Raw genomic sequence first — 14244 nt, forward strand, 5'->3', positions numbered from 1 at the left:
CCTCTCTGTAAATACATTGAAAAAAAAAGACAACTAAAACCGAAAACTAAAATGTTTAGAAAAAATTTACAAGGCGAAAAAAACAAGAATTTTAGTGTTTAAAATTGGTATCACATATACTTTGCTCCGTTTTTCTTTCTTGGGTATTCAAAACAATTTGCTGTGATCAGTTTAAAAGCATTAAACCTACATTAAATCATCTAATTTGTAGTACGCTTAATATTCTTCTCATTTATTTAGTGTATAAACAAGCTTTCATATATATTTTAATTTATTTACAAATTTACAAAACACAAAGGATATATATTTTAATGTGTATTGGCAATTTTTGGTTCCTGTGAAATGTATTTTAATTTAGGCATGAAAAGTATTGGCTTTAAATGCTTTTTGAGAAAACAAAAAATATTAGCTAACTATAACTGGTATGTGTGAAAAGTTGATTAAAGAAATTTATGATAGTAATAAAACCAATTAATAAAGAATATTGTAAATTAAAGTTTATTCAGAAAAATAAAATGGAATTTTAAAAGCATGAAAAATGTGTGGAAAAGTGTTTTGATTTTTATGTTAAATTAGAGCTTAAAAATATCAATGTTATCGGATAGGTTTGTAAAAATATCGAAAACATCGATTAATTATAATTTTTTCATTGTGGTGATTATAATACATATAAGAACAGGAAATGGATTAATGTATTTTCATGTGACTTTTGTTTTTCGGATAATGCAAAATAATTCGATTTCCCAATCCCAAGTAGCTAGTAACTCAATTTGTGTATTTGCATTGTGTTCGGGAGATTACAAATCAACTGGCTACGCTTATCAATCAACTGCAAGCGATTAGTTCCTCTGAATTATCATGGCGATGATAGGCATATCGAGAACATCACATGCATATCGAACATCACATACCGTGAAGCCAATTGGGTTTACACATTGTGCCTGATTGCCTGAGCTTAATAGCCTCAACGCCAACACAGCTTTGACTTTTGTTGGCTCACAACTACACAAATACACAGATCTCCGTGTCGATGGACACCCAGCCATGAATTATTAAATGCTAATGTACAACTACGGCAATTATTTCACATGAGAGGGCATCAATACGTAATGAGCTACGTCCGGGGACCGATTCGGGTCCAAGTTTGAGATTGAAGAGTCATTAATGGGTGGTTTTTGGGAGACAGGTTTTAATTTCACAGCAAACGCCGGTTATCGAGCCCCCGAACTTTTGTTTACCTAATTTATGGCTGGGAATTATCAGGGAGGTCCGACGCAGCGATTTCCGGCGAATAAATAAGATTTTTATGCCTTTCGGTGGGTGTCTTTAATGTTATAATTTATGTAGCCCGGAAGCCTGGAAGCGGGCCCACATTATTTTTGTTTATTGCCTGCCGGACAGCCGGCTGTCAGCGAAATGTCGGGCGTATTGTGAGCGGATTTCGGATTTTCGGCTGGCGCAGCATCGATTTGAATCGATTATCCTCACGACTCACGTTTGTCATGAAAATAAAATGTAAATAAAAGGCAACGGCGACGGCGACACATTTGACACACGGCACCGATAACTTTTTCAATTTAGATATGATCCCGAAAGTATGTCGGGAAACAGCTCGGATAATCCCCGCAGCCAGGTGTATGAGGTATGAAGGTGAGACGGCGTCTCCTTTCCATTAGCAATATGCGACCAAATGGCAAAACACTGTTCCGCGCGAAGCCCCTCGACCCCCCAAACAAAGTTAAATCTACGAGAAAAGGGGATTCCCATTTCCCCCTTTTTTGCACATAAAGGCGCAGGGAATAAGCGACTCAGCGTGAGTGTGTGTGACTGTGTTTGTGTGCGTGGGAGAGGATTGGGTGCCGGAGGATGAAAATCTGCAATTCAGCCGGAACATAGCATACATTTTGTCGTTTTGCCAGCCGCAGGCGGCCACCAAACAAAAACCCCCGCACACAAAGTCGTGCACAGAGAGAAACGGTAGATAAGTTATATATCGAGGGAAAAAGTCTGATATGATATATCGACAAGTATATCTTATCAACTATCAAATCTTTAAATATTAAATATTATCGAATTTATCGTTAAATTATTGATTATTTCGATATATTAATATTTTTTGACATCCCCCATTCTCACTTCTGTATTTAAAATTTATTGTAAAATATAATAAGCTATTTATTTGGTCTTTAAAGTGTAAATTTAAAAAAAAAGACACAATTTTTCGCCGTGTGTTACTCAAAAGCCAATGAGCCTCGGCAGCTGGGCAAAAGAAATAGAACGAGGAAACGTGGCCAGAATTGTGTGTGGCTCGAAGGGATGTGGACGTGGATGTGGATGGGTTTGGGGCATGGAATGCATCTGAGCGACAACTTTGTGCAACTCCTGATGCAGGAAACATGGCTGTCATTGGTCACGCCGCCGCCACTGTACTTTGTTAGCGATGCGCAGCCAACGATAACTTTGGTGAACAATATCTTTCGGTCCTTTGGTCTCCTCTTTTTTTTTCGCCTGCCTCTTGGGCTTGTGTTCTCTGTCAAAGGGAACGGAAAATGCAATTGCATTTCACGTTCGGATGAGATGTGAAATTGTCGTCGAAAAAAGGTTTGTAAAGCGGAATATACGCTCTCGATTTCTATGGAAACGAAAGCTAAGCTTTTCAGATTTCTAAAGGGATAATCAAGGTAATGTAAGAAAAGTAATACGTTCTTAAAAGTATACGAAAAACTTAACTTAAAACTTAAATGGTATAATGATTTCTAATTTCAGTTTCCTTTCTAATTTCTTATAATACCTTAAACTAATTATCTCAGATGCCTTGCTTTTGCCGCGACTGTACCTGCCGCCATTCGGTTATCGAGAGTGCCAACTGGGGGAACTTTAATTACAGGCCAACTCCACTAGCCAGCACCCCATACAACGTACTCAACCCACCGATTCCATTGCAGCCGAAAGGACCTCGCCATGTTTGCACATCCTTGCAGTTGTAGTTGTAGTTGTTGACGATGTTGCCGTTGTTGTTATTATTGCTGGGTTATCCTGGGGCCAATTGCATGGCACATGCACACAAGGTTAGTAGGCAAGTTCACAAGCCAAATATGCTGTGCGTATGCCATGGAATGTGGGTGGAGAATGGTGGGCGGTGGGTGGTGTGCGGTGCACTGGGAGGACACTGCCAGGACACTAGGAGGCACTGCGTCTTACACGCAGGAGGGCAATGTTGGCTTGTCGGTCGAGTTGTTTGCACCACGTCCTGAATAATGGATACGTTTCGTGCCACATTGAATGCCCAGCAGTGAGTGACATTGGCCGACGACTTTTTGGGGTGGGGGAATGTTTTTGGAATTGTTAATGTAATTACGCCTGAGAGCCACCTTTCCGAGGGGGGCTGATGTTGCCTAATCAAAGGCAAAGTCGATAAGCATGTGGGAGTTTAAAATGCAGCCTGGGCAATTTGCCTAATTGCCGTGCGGCTAATCAAGTGACGCATTCTCGGGTTTTCGGGCTTTCAAACTTTGTAGACGGTCGTGGAGCGTGAGTAAAATTCATCAACTTCAAGACGAAATAAGCGGAAAAAAGAATGAAAATAACAGGAGACAACAGAAGGACAACGGGAGGTTGTAAGCCGCTTTTGTTTGCCATGATAAAATGGCTACAAAATGGCGGCAGCTGACTTAACAGTGTGAGTGTAGGTGTGTGGGTGTGAGTGCATGTGGCACACACTCACACACTCGAATCCCGAGTCCTTTGGCCTTGGCGCAAAACTGTCGTCTGTCTTCTGCCTTCTGCTCTGCGTGTGTGGCTTAAATTTCACTTTTTTATGTCCTGCGACGGCGAAAAAAAAAAGTTGTGCGATTTCCCTCACTGACCTTGTCCCGGGGTAAAAGTACTTTCGCGCAAAGGTTGCCGCTCGCTGCAGGGGAGCATGGAAAATTGATGCTGCATCCACAATGTGCAAAAGTTATTAGGGCAAAAAAAGTAGGGAATAATGTGTGGGGAAAAAGAAAACTTTATTTAAATTAATTTATGACTGTCAATTTTTTTGGCAAGCTTAGAAAAAAGGTAGAAAGATAATTTTAAAATTTATTAAAACTTTACCTATTTCGTTTCTACAATAAAAAAGAATATAAATCAGAGTATGTATTTGGTTTTTATTTCACATAAAAAATAGAATATAAATAGATGTATTTAAATGGTTTTTATTGTGTATAAAAAAATGAATATAAATAAGAGTATTAAAATTTATTTCACATGTAATTTTCATTATTTTTTATAATCTTCTTTCGAGCACCACAACTTAATGTAATATAATTTGTGCGAGTCTTTCGGCTTGTTTGCAAATTTTCAACTTGAAACGCCAACGCCAGATGTCGACGGTTCGAGTTCCCAACGCAGCGGGCTGGATTTCTTTTCGCTTTTTCCATTACTTGAAGCAAAAGCAAAAGCAGAGGGAAAGCAAAAAGTTCATATTGCGGTTGGCAGCAGATTGCACTTTGTGTGTGCAAGTGTGCGTGTGTGGCCGCCATTTTCTTAACATGCTAACTAGTGTGCGTGCGACGATATGCAATGGCGATGACAGAATAAGCTGATCTTCATTAAATAAACCTTAATAACTATTTTATTATAAAAGATTTTAAACAACAATGAAAGGATTTTTTAAAAGGATATAACTGAAATTTTTATGTTGAGAACTCTTTTATTGCCAATTGGAAGGTTAATTAGTATACGCTTTTTACAAATTCAAATATTTAATATTTATAAGCTAAATCAAACTCTCTTTAAATTATTCTGCTACACCATTTATTTTTTTCAATATATCAAAAATTGAAATGATTAGTCAGTCGGTGCATCTGTTTATTGAATACAAAATTTCAATTTGTCCACTATTTTCCAACTGTAATAAAATAATGGATTTAATATACGAAAAATGCCAACGACCGAAATGTTATTTAATTAAGTATTATAATTGCTGACAGTGTTCATCGCTTTTGGCAAATAATGCGAAATATTTTTGTGCTGGCCAACCAATTAATGGCAAACAAACAAATCCGAATACTATTAGAGTGCACATGCGAATAGACGGCAAACCGATTCGCAAATCGTGTCTGCGTTGTGCTGCGAAATTAATTAGATTTAATCGAATGCCAGTGGTCTGTCAACATTCGTTTGCCGAAGTTATTGAAGGACCTCCGCAGCAGATCCTCTATACTTAGCTGTTGTCCTAATACCCAGTGAATATGATTTGAGTAGTATTCTAGGCGAATGAAATGGAATGTAACAGGGAAAATTATTTTTTTTAAAATTGTAAGTATTAGATGGAGGTTTTTAAATGACACTTTGCTGTGAGTATTAAAACCTATCAAAATGTAAAAGAAATACTTGAAATCGCTCCATTCATTAAAAAGTTAAAGCAAATAATGCATTTGCCGATAGATGGCGCCACCTTCAAGCAACTGTTTGCTTTGCTGTTTGCATATCTCCATCTCTCTCACGCTTGCAATACGATAGCTTTCTCTCTTGTTTTATATTCTTTTGTATATTCCCTTTGGAATATCATTGATTTTAGTCAAACCGTTAATGGTAAAATGTAAGTACAGGATATAACCCAGTTGATCCCATCCAACTTGTCGTTTTTGTGGCTGTGAGTGCGTGTGGCAGCCTTTGCAAACAGTGAAAGCAGGCCAAGTCCAGCTTGCGAATGACAGTCAGACAGAAGGGAAGAAATATGGGAGACATGGAGGCTGGAAGGCTGCTGGAAAGCTGCTGGCAGGCGGAAACGGCAGGTGAATTGGCAGCCAGCACGTTTAATACCGAAATTGACATTAAATTGCTTGTGACCTGAATCGCCACCCACCCACTGGCATTGGCACCGTGCACCCAGCCTCCAGCCTCCAGGCTCTGTTATCGACTTTTACGACAATCCCAATAAAGAAACATTGCAGACGTTGTCCTGCTGCTCCCGTCTCCCGTGCTCCTGATCCCCATCCTGATTTTGACAGGGCGCAGAGCGATGTCACCTGTAGTGAGAGAACGCTTACCCTGTATTCAGGACACAAAGTGAATTTGCTGCGAATTTATGAGGGATTTGCAAGTTATACAATGACCGGCAGATAATGAGGAAACACAAAGAGCAGGAGGAAAATCCAACTTTGGTTATGAAAGCAACATGATTAAAGCTTTTTTAAAAACAACAGATTTTTCTAAAAAAAAACCTTTGGGTAGCTATGAAGGGGTTATGAAAATAATGGTAATTTAGTTTCATTAATATTTAATTTTTTGAAATTAAAAATATTTCGTTATATTAAGTTATTAGAAGGAATTTACTTAAAATATATTTTCTTTTTTAAATATTCCACAATTTATTTTTTATTTTCTAAAAAATCTTTTTTATTTCTTCCATGAAAGCTCAACATTTTACCTATTCAAAAAAAAATGGCACGCACCTCCTGTCAATGTTATTTTATTATTACTTTTTTGGGTTTCTTTTTGGAGGAGGGGTACAAGCACAGGTTGTCAACAATTGGAGGAACCACCCATCCAGATTCAGCCATCGCATCACCATCACCCGGGAATATTGGCAGCCATTTTTGCCAAATGAAGTTGTTGATTATGTTGAATGCTGCTACACGTGGCTCTGCAAACACTCGTACATAAACCTACTCTGTATGAAATACATACATACACAATGACATGGCCAGGAGCTTCGCAGCGATGAGCCAGCGATTCTGTTTTTGGCCCGGTCGGCATGAGTCTGGGATTTCCTCGATGGCGCTGCTCACTTACGTGACGCAAATGTCTAACGTAATTGTCATAACGGCAGCACGGGGACCACAGGGCGTATGACTATTTTAGCCCACTGAGCTGCCTGACGTAGAGAGGCAAATCCCGAGGCAGACATTGTTAAAGATCGACCAAATGTATGCCCCCGGTAAGCGGGATTACACACCCACACTCGAATCGAAGGATTCGGGAAAAAAATAAACACAACGGAGCGGGAGTAAAACTAATTTAAAATGACCTTCGACATGTGGGCCAGTCGGCACAATAGTCCGGTCATGTTACAATGTACTATATGTCTCCCTAGATGCGTTCGTGGGCGGTTGCTTTTTTCGGCCGCAGCATATTTAACTTTATTCCGGCTGGCGAGGGCAGGAACGAACGTTTTCCAGCAAATTTTAAGGATATTTTTAGAATTTATTGTATTTAAAAAAAATAATTTTGTTTAAATTTAAAGAGCTTTAGAAATATTTGTATTATGTAAATGACATATGAGTAATTAACCTCAGTCCTCAATTTAAGAAACTTAAAATATTTTAAATTTGTAAATATCGGAAAAAACATAAGAATAGTCCTACAACTTATAAATTTTTAGAGCTTTTAAAATATTACAGCCCAATTTCTAATAACTCTCCCAATATTTTATTAAATTAAATTTAATTCACAAACATTTTCTCATTACAAGCTTATAAGAAAATATTCTGTTTTATGATCTGAAGAATGCAGCTTTCTTCCTCTTTTACAATATTTTAATTTATTTTCCCAACTGCATTTTCCACTCTCTGCTGCTTTTATTCCATAGCCTACATTTCGGGGCGAAACAACAAGGACTGCACTGCAGCAATTCGCATTCATAGTCCAGTGCCGCCTTGAGAACCCTGCCTGTGGCCGAGACAAAAACAGAATCGCCTCAATCCTGGCTTTAAGACTCATCCGGCTGCCTTTTAGCATTTTTCCATTTTCCCTCGCTTTTTTGGTTGTTTTTCTGATATGGCCGAGCGAGAAAAACACCGAGTGACCAAACGGGAGGAGCATCCCACATTTTCCGCCCACCGTTTTTACTTGTTCTATAATTTTTCCTGTTTTCGCCTTGCTTTGCGGTGCTTTCCTCGCTGCTTCGCCTCTACTTTGCCTGACCTTAGTTATATGTATTTTCCCTCCTTTCTGGTGGCTCGCTTTTGCTATTTTAGTTTTCTAACCAACAAAACAAATTGAATCACGTTCGCCTGGGAGAAACGTGAGTATTTTATTTTTTCCGTTAAACATTTTCATTTTTCTTCCCCAAAAAAATAGATGATGAATATATATAGGTCAGACCGAAAATGTTAATACCCTTTTGGGGAATGGTATTATAGGAAAATCTGGCGGGATTATTGCCATTTACATATGTAAGTAGAACGAAAATGATATGATCTCATTGGGTATCTTTAATATTTGTACGCCTTATATAGCAAACTCAAAAACAAAGCATTATGTTAAATATACTCAATCTCAAATTTTTTTTATATTATATTATAAAGTTAATACTTAATTAAAAACAGGAATGGTATTTTATTAAATTTATGGTAATATTTAGATATTTTATTTCCTTATCTTTAATGATTTTTCTGTTTTTTTACTTTTATTTGAGATTAAAAAAAAATGTAATTCTTAAATACCAATAACTTTTAATTTTTATCATAAAAATCTTGAAATAAAAGTTTATTTTATTACTAAATTTTTAGTATATAGAACACACTTCCTTCTTAGTGATTTTTATTTTTCAATCCCTGCTTTTAGGTGTTTGAATTTTGTATTTAATGAAGAGTGTTTTGTGTGATATACATATTTTGTGACAACAATTCTATAAAGAGGGTATTAACTGAAATCATTTCCACGGGTTCAAAGTCTGGACTGAACTGGGACCACTGCGATGCAAGACGTTTTTCCCGATAATGACGCCGTTGAGCCATCGCCATAGCTTTTACTGTTGTTCTCCGACTGGCCGTTGAGTGTTAGCCGCTGAAGCATACAAAACACAATCACTTTGTTGCTGTTTTGTTTTCTTTGGTTTCTGTTTTGTTGTGTTTATTAAAAAGAGATTGGAGTGCAGAAAGATTCCCCAGTTTTGTCATGAGCGATGAATATGCCTCTGCCACTGGTGGCCACTTGGGCCTACCGACCGACCGACCGACCGACCGGGGCAAACCATTCATCATCATTCCGGGCTGATGATTTTATTTTGATTCCGGGACGTTGGGGGATTACCGGGCTAATGATTTTATTATAGTTTTTCATACGCTCGCCCTCGTTGGAATTTTGATTGATGGTCCTGTGCCTCTCTGTCCAGATTCCAGATTCCGGTCTCATTGTCTTGACATTTAAGCGGCTTCATTATATTAAAAGCGAATTAATGCTGTCGCCATGGCGATGCGAGTTCTTCAAGTTGAAATAAAATTACGCTTTTTTTCTCTCCATTCGCAAGAATTTCATTTTCATTTTCAAGCACCAACAGCCGAGAGTTTTGCTCCTATTTTTGGGTTTTGCTAAATTACATTTTCCTGAGTTCGTCTAGCGAACTTTCAATGGGCTTTTCAACATTTTCGAGGACTGTATAAAACGGGCAAATTAAAATAAGTCAAGTTGTAATCCGAAGTTAACATATTTTAAAAGATTTTTTTAAGTCGGATTTATTCAATTGATACTTATATACAAATTAGAAATATATTTTAAGTCAAATATGTTTAATTCATTTATAAAATTTAGGAGTATATTTTAAAAATTTAAAGTCATTTTAGCAAAGTAAAATCAAATAAGTCAAGTTGTAATACGCTCTAAACATATTATAAAACATTTCTTAAGGTCGAAAAATTAAATTTTATTTATTATATTGTACAATATAAATATACAATTAATTTCTCAAATTTAAAGTCACTTCAGCACTTATCTCCTAGCAGCAAATTATGTAAATACAGAAACCCTTTGAACTTTTCCTTATAACTTATAGCCTTTTGTTAATTGGTGTGCGGTTTTCTCCAGCTCCTTTTGGCCAACACCTAACGTCCTGCCCGCATATTAGATGCTTATTCAGAGGGGCCACCCAACATCTGATTTTAGGCATAAACTAAAGTAGGTCCCTCAGCGAGAAACCAGGATGCCCGCACATTGTTATAATTACGCGTAACTTTCGACAAGTGTCGTCGCAAAATCGCCAAACGTTCTCATTTCAAGTGCCGTTGTCCAGGCAAAGTTCTCCACCCACCCCCTACCCTTTTTTAGAAAAGATGGCAGTAGAAGGGGAATCCCCCGGCAGCTGCGGTTTAATCTTCTTTTAAGTTGCGCCCCTCGCCACCCATTTTCTACTGCGAAAAAAGATGGCGACACCGTAAAGCAAAAGTTTGCCGCCACTTGTGGGTTTATAACTTAGAACAAAGCCAAGGAGGGGGTGGGGACGGAAAGGGGCGTGGCAGTAGGAGGTCCTGGAACGAGGGCAGTCCTTTGCACAGCTTGAAAATAGTTGGAGTTTTGTGAAAAGTCATTGTTACTCTACTCTGAAGGGCTGCCTTCGCCCTTCGCTTTCAGCTCTCTCTAATTAGTCGCCATTGGCGTGTGATTTGTGGGCAGACTTTCGAGCCTTTTTGGAAATTGGAGAGGCAAAACGCATTTCCCGAAAACCCGAACTTGCTTTCCTCCAACCACAAAAGCAAACCTGTAATTGTGTTCAGATTTTTGATTTACCTCAGAAAAGCAATTTGATTGGATTGCACTGGGGAGAAAGTTGTGACTTGAATTTAAAGCTAGAAGAGGGAAATTAAATGGAAATATTGAAGGAAATGAAGTAATACAAATATAAAAATTTATAAAATGTTTAATACAATATTTCATTTAATTTTGTATCAAAAATAATAGCTAAGAAATAAAATCTGCCTATAAAACTAAATATTTATTACAGAAATCGCTGGGCTTTTAAATTAGGTGTCCAAAAGTATGCAACAATATTTTTTTAACTCCGAAGTTCGATGAATTTATTCAGGAAGCCGACTATCATTAATTTACTGTATACATTTAGGCACTTATTTTGACATTTAAAAATGATTCCATTAGTTTTTAATTAAATATTACTACTTTATTTATTTTTTTGTTTAGACTAACATTTATTTTAATATTGTGCGGTTTTAGAATTTAATATTTATCCAAAAATTGATGAGTCGCAGTGTAGAATCACCTTAACTATAAATCTTGGACCACACCGGCTGGAGAAAACTATTGCGAGCGGTCCTGACTCACTCATTAGTCGAACCAATTGCCAGTTCATGTTCAGTTTATATGGTTTATATTCGGGCCATGGTTATAGCCGCCTGGCCGCAAATGATTTAAAGCAAAATTTATGCTGACCGCATTAACCATTCTCGGCAGAGAGACCGAGAGCAAAAGTCCGAGCAAGTATTTAATTAAATTAAGCACAAAGGAAAACACCAAAGTCCAAAGTCCGAAGCGGCCAGCCAGATGAAGTTGGCTTCTGTTTTTATGGCCCGGCCTTTAAAGCCGTCGTAAATCATTTAAGAAAATGGCAGAAATGGCCGAGTAGAGCGGATGGAGCGAAAAATATAGAGATGGCCGCTAATGGCCAGTTCTTCATTGTCCGAGAAGCCGATCACGCCCGCCGGCCACTCGAAGCGCATTAAAATAGACTAAAATGCTCGCCTTTATGGCCACTTAATGTAAAACAGTTAATTAGCCCCACTCACACACACACTCACACACATACGGCAAATGTCCAAGCTTAATGCAAAATGGCCGCCATCATTTTGTTGTTTTTTTTTCCTTTAATTTTCAGCCATTTCCTTTCTGGTTTCTTCCGCCTTCGCTGCTGACGTTAGCCATCTTCACTCTAGGTTGAATTCACCTGGTAAAATCAGGGGGTGTTGGGCGCCGACTGCTGTGAAAGGCGGAAAATTACTTTTGATTAATGAAGCGCAATGAGGCGCGCAAGAAATAAAAATAAAAAAGGCAAAAAAAATTTTAAAAAGTAATGGAAGGACAAGGTAAAAATCGAACACCAAGCTTAAGTTCCCTTTCCCAAAAGGGATAGTTTATTAAATATAAGGTTTTTTGTTTTTTATTTCAAAATTATTTTTTATTAATTGATTAATTTTATTTAAATAAGTTTTGTTAATTTAAAATTAGTTTACTACCTAATTTTGAAATTAATTAGATTATTATTTAATTAAATTATCCTTATATTATTTAAAATATGTTCATTAATTTGTTAAATCAATTTTATCCAAATAAAAATAGTTAATTAAAGACAAATTAAAAATTACTAATTTAAAAATTTTGTAAAACTAAAAACTTGCCTATTTTGACTTTTATTATTATTTAAATTAAATAATATCCATTATAGCTCCACATAAATCAGGCTTTTATAAATGGTTTCAAAAGTGTTCAACTCTTTAGTGCACTTCCTTCTAGAAAGGGTATCACAAAAAGTTGTCAATCTCTTCCGCAGGCGCGCATTTTCCGCATTTCCCGCTTTCCCGCCCTGCTGGAGCTTCCTGTTTATGGCAGACAGCTACTGAGTAGCCCTGAGTGTCATTCGGAAAAGCGGGAAAATGGAAGGTGGTTGCTGGAAATTAACATGCAGACTGACGGCTGACATGCCATGGACATTATTGGTCCGAACACCGAACGCCGAACACCTCTGCCTGCAGTTCATTATTAATGCCGATGCATTGTCTTTTCGGGGGCCCAAGGACCCATGGGGAAAATTCCAGGAAGTGTCGTCGCCTCACCCTTAATTACTATGATGCCCAGGACGTGACACATAAACGAGATGCCACAATACTTTTGTTTTGTGCGCCAGCAGCCTTGGCAAAAATGCAACCTGGCAGTCTTTCATAATTATTTACTAACTTGGGATGGCATGCCCCTAATTGTGACCATTAAACGAGGAACAGATTCGGCTTGGCAACTTTCGGGAAAATTCATTAGCCAGCTGATAGGGTCAGGTCATGGTCGTCGAGCCGCTGCCAAAGTTTATATTAAGTAATAAACGTTAGCCGCGGATTAATTTGCATATCCAAGACGGCCGAGAAGAAAGTAATTCTGGTAGCCTGGGTTAAGTGCCGGTGTAATTAAATTTAATCCAATTAAACGACTGACAAGTCCAGAGCAGCTTGCGGTCAGGCTTATTAATGGTGGCTTCATTAAATATCCACCAAGCCGGACCTAGTTTCATTCGGGAAAAATGTTATTAAATGAAAGATGGGCAGTAAATTTGCAATTTCAAAATATTACGCCAACTGCTAGGGCTCACATAATGCTAGCTTAACGCATTTGCAAGAGAGAGCTTAAAAAATATCGATATTTTCGAGAACTTCACAATATTAATTCGATAAAATCAATGTTTTTAAGGGAAAACCAATATTTAACATAGAGAATAGCAAACTGTCTATATTTTATCAAGCTCTTATGTAAAGTGTTCTTAATAAGTAGTACAACTGAGTTTTCTATAATAATGTTTTTAAAAAAATATTTAGTAATTTTTAAGATATTTTAGCTGGTTTTTAAGAACATTAAAATTTCATTGATATTTTTGCTGAAATAGTCATTATTTTTTAGACTACTAAAATGTTTACAAAAATGCAAAAAAAAACCACAACAAAAACATGTTTCAACAATAATTTAATTTTATAAAGTTAATTTATTTTTTGCAAAACACATTTGATTGAAAGCATTTCTTTACCACATAAATCAAAATCATAAATAAACCAGAGATTATTCCTGAGTATTCTTATCAAAATTTGTGACCTTTCGTAGTTCTTTTAGTTGTTTTTGTACGATAGAGAGGCGTTCATTTAATCCGCCGTATTTTGAAGTAAAATCCATAATCCATTTCTCTAGGTTCGCCCATTGGTCCTCAATTCTTTTTAGGTACGACAAACTCCATTTCTCTCTTTCGAATTGCAATTTTTGCTTTTCTTCAAATGTCTTAATGGGTTTCTTGATTTGCTCCTTTAAGGTGGCGACTTTTTCAATTGCAGCTGCATACTTTGAAGCCACATTCGCAATCCATTTTCCTAATTTTGCCAAATTATCGTCTTTTTTGTCGAGTGTCGATTCTAGTTCTTTCTCAGTTACTGTCTCCACTTTATCTACATCTGTTGTTCCCTGGGATTAATTCAGGGGATTAATGGGGATTAATTTAGGATATATACTTATGAAGTTAAAATTGAATAAATTAACTTACCATTTCTTCTGCAAAGATATTTTGCAAAGCGAATGCCAATAAAAAGAGCACTATTAAATGCCGCATATTAACCACTAAACGCAACTTCTATTAGTCAATAAAATATGTTGACTCTGGGTTTTCTTCTGCTGCATTGAGCTTTTATAGGCCTTGGGTATATATGTAAATATTATCGCAATACATATATCCTGTGTATTTATAATTTTAAGATATAAGCGCTGACGCAGGAATTGTTTGTTAAA

The 14244-nt window shown here is 37.1% G+C and overlaps 1 protein-coding gene across 1 annotated transcript in view; it reads right to left on the reverse strand.

Annotated features, from left to right (window-relative positions):
• The window catches only part of Idh3g (Isocitrate dehydrogenase (NAD(+)) 3 non-catalytic subunit gamma), a 194528-nt gene that overhangs the window by 169890 nt on the left and 10394 nt on the right, over positions 1-14244 (reverse strand). The gene's annotated exons all lie outside the window — the stretch shown is intronic.

This window comes from Drosophila takahashii, chromosome 3R, assembly GCF_030179915.1.
Source record: "Drosophila takahashii strain IR98-3 E-12201 chromosome 3R, DtakHiC1v2, whole genome shotgun sequence".
NCBI classification, from domain to species: Eukaryota; Metazoa; Arthropoda; class Insecta; order Diptera; family Drosophilidae; genus Drosophila; species Drosophila takahashii.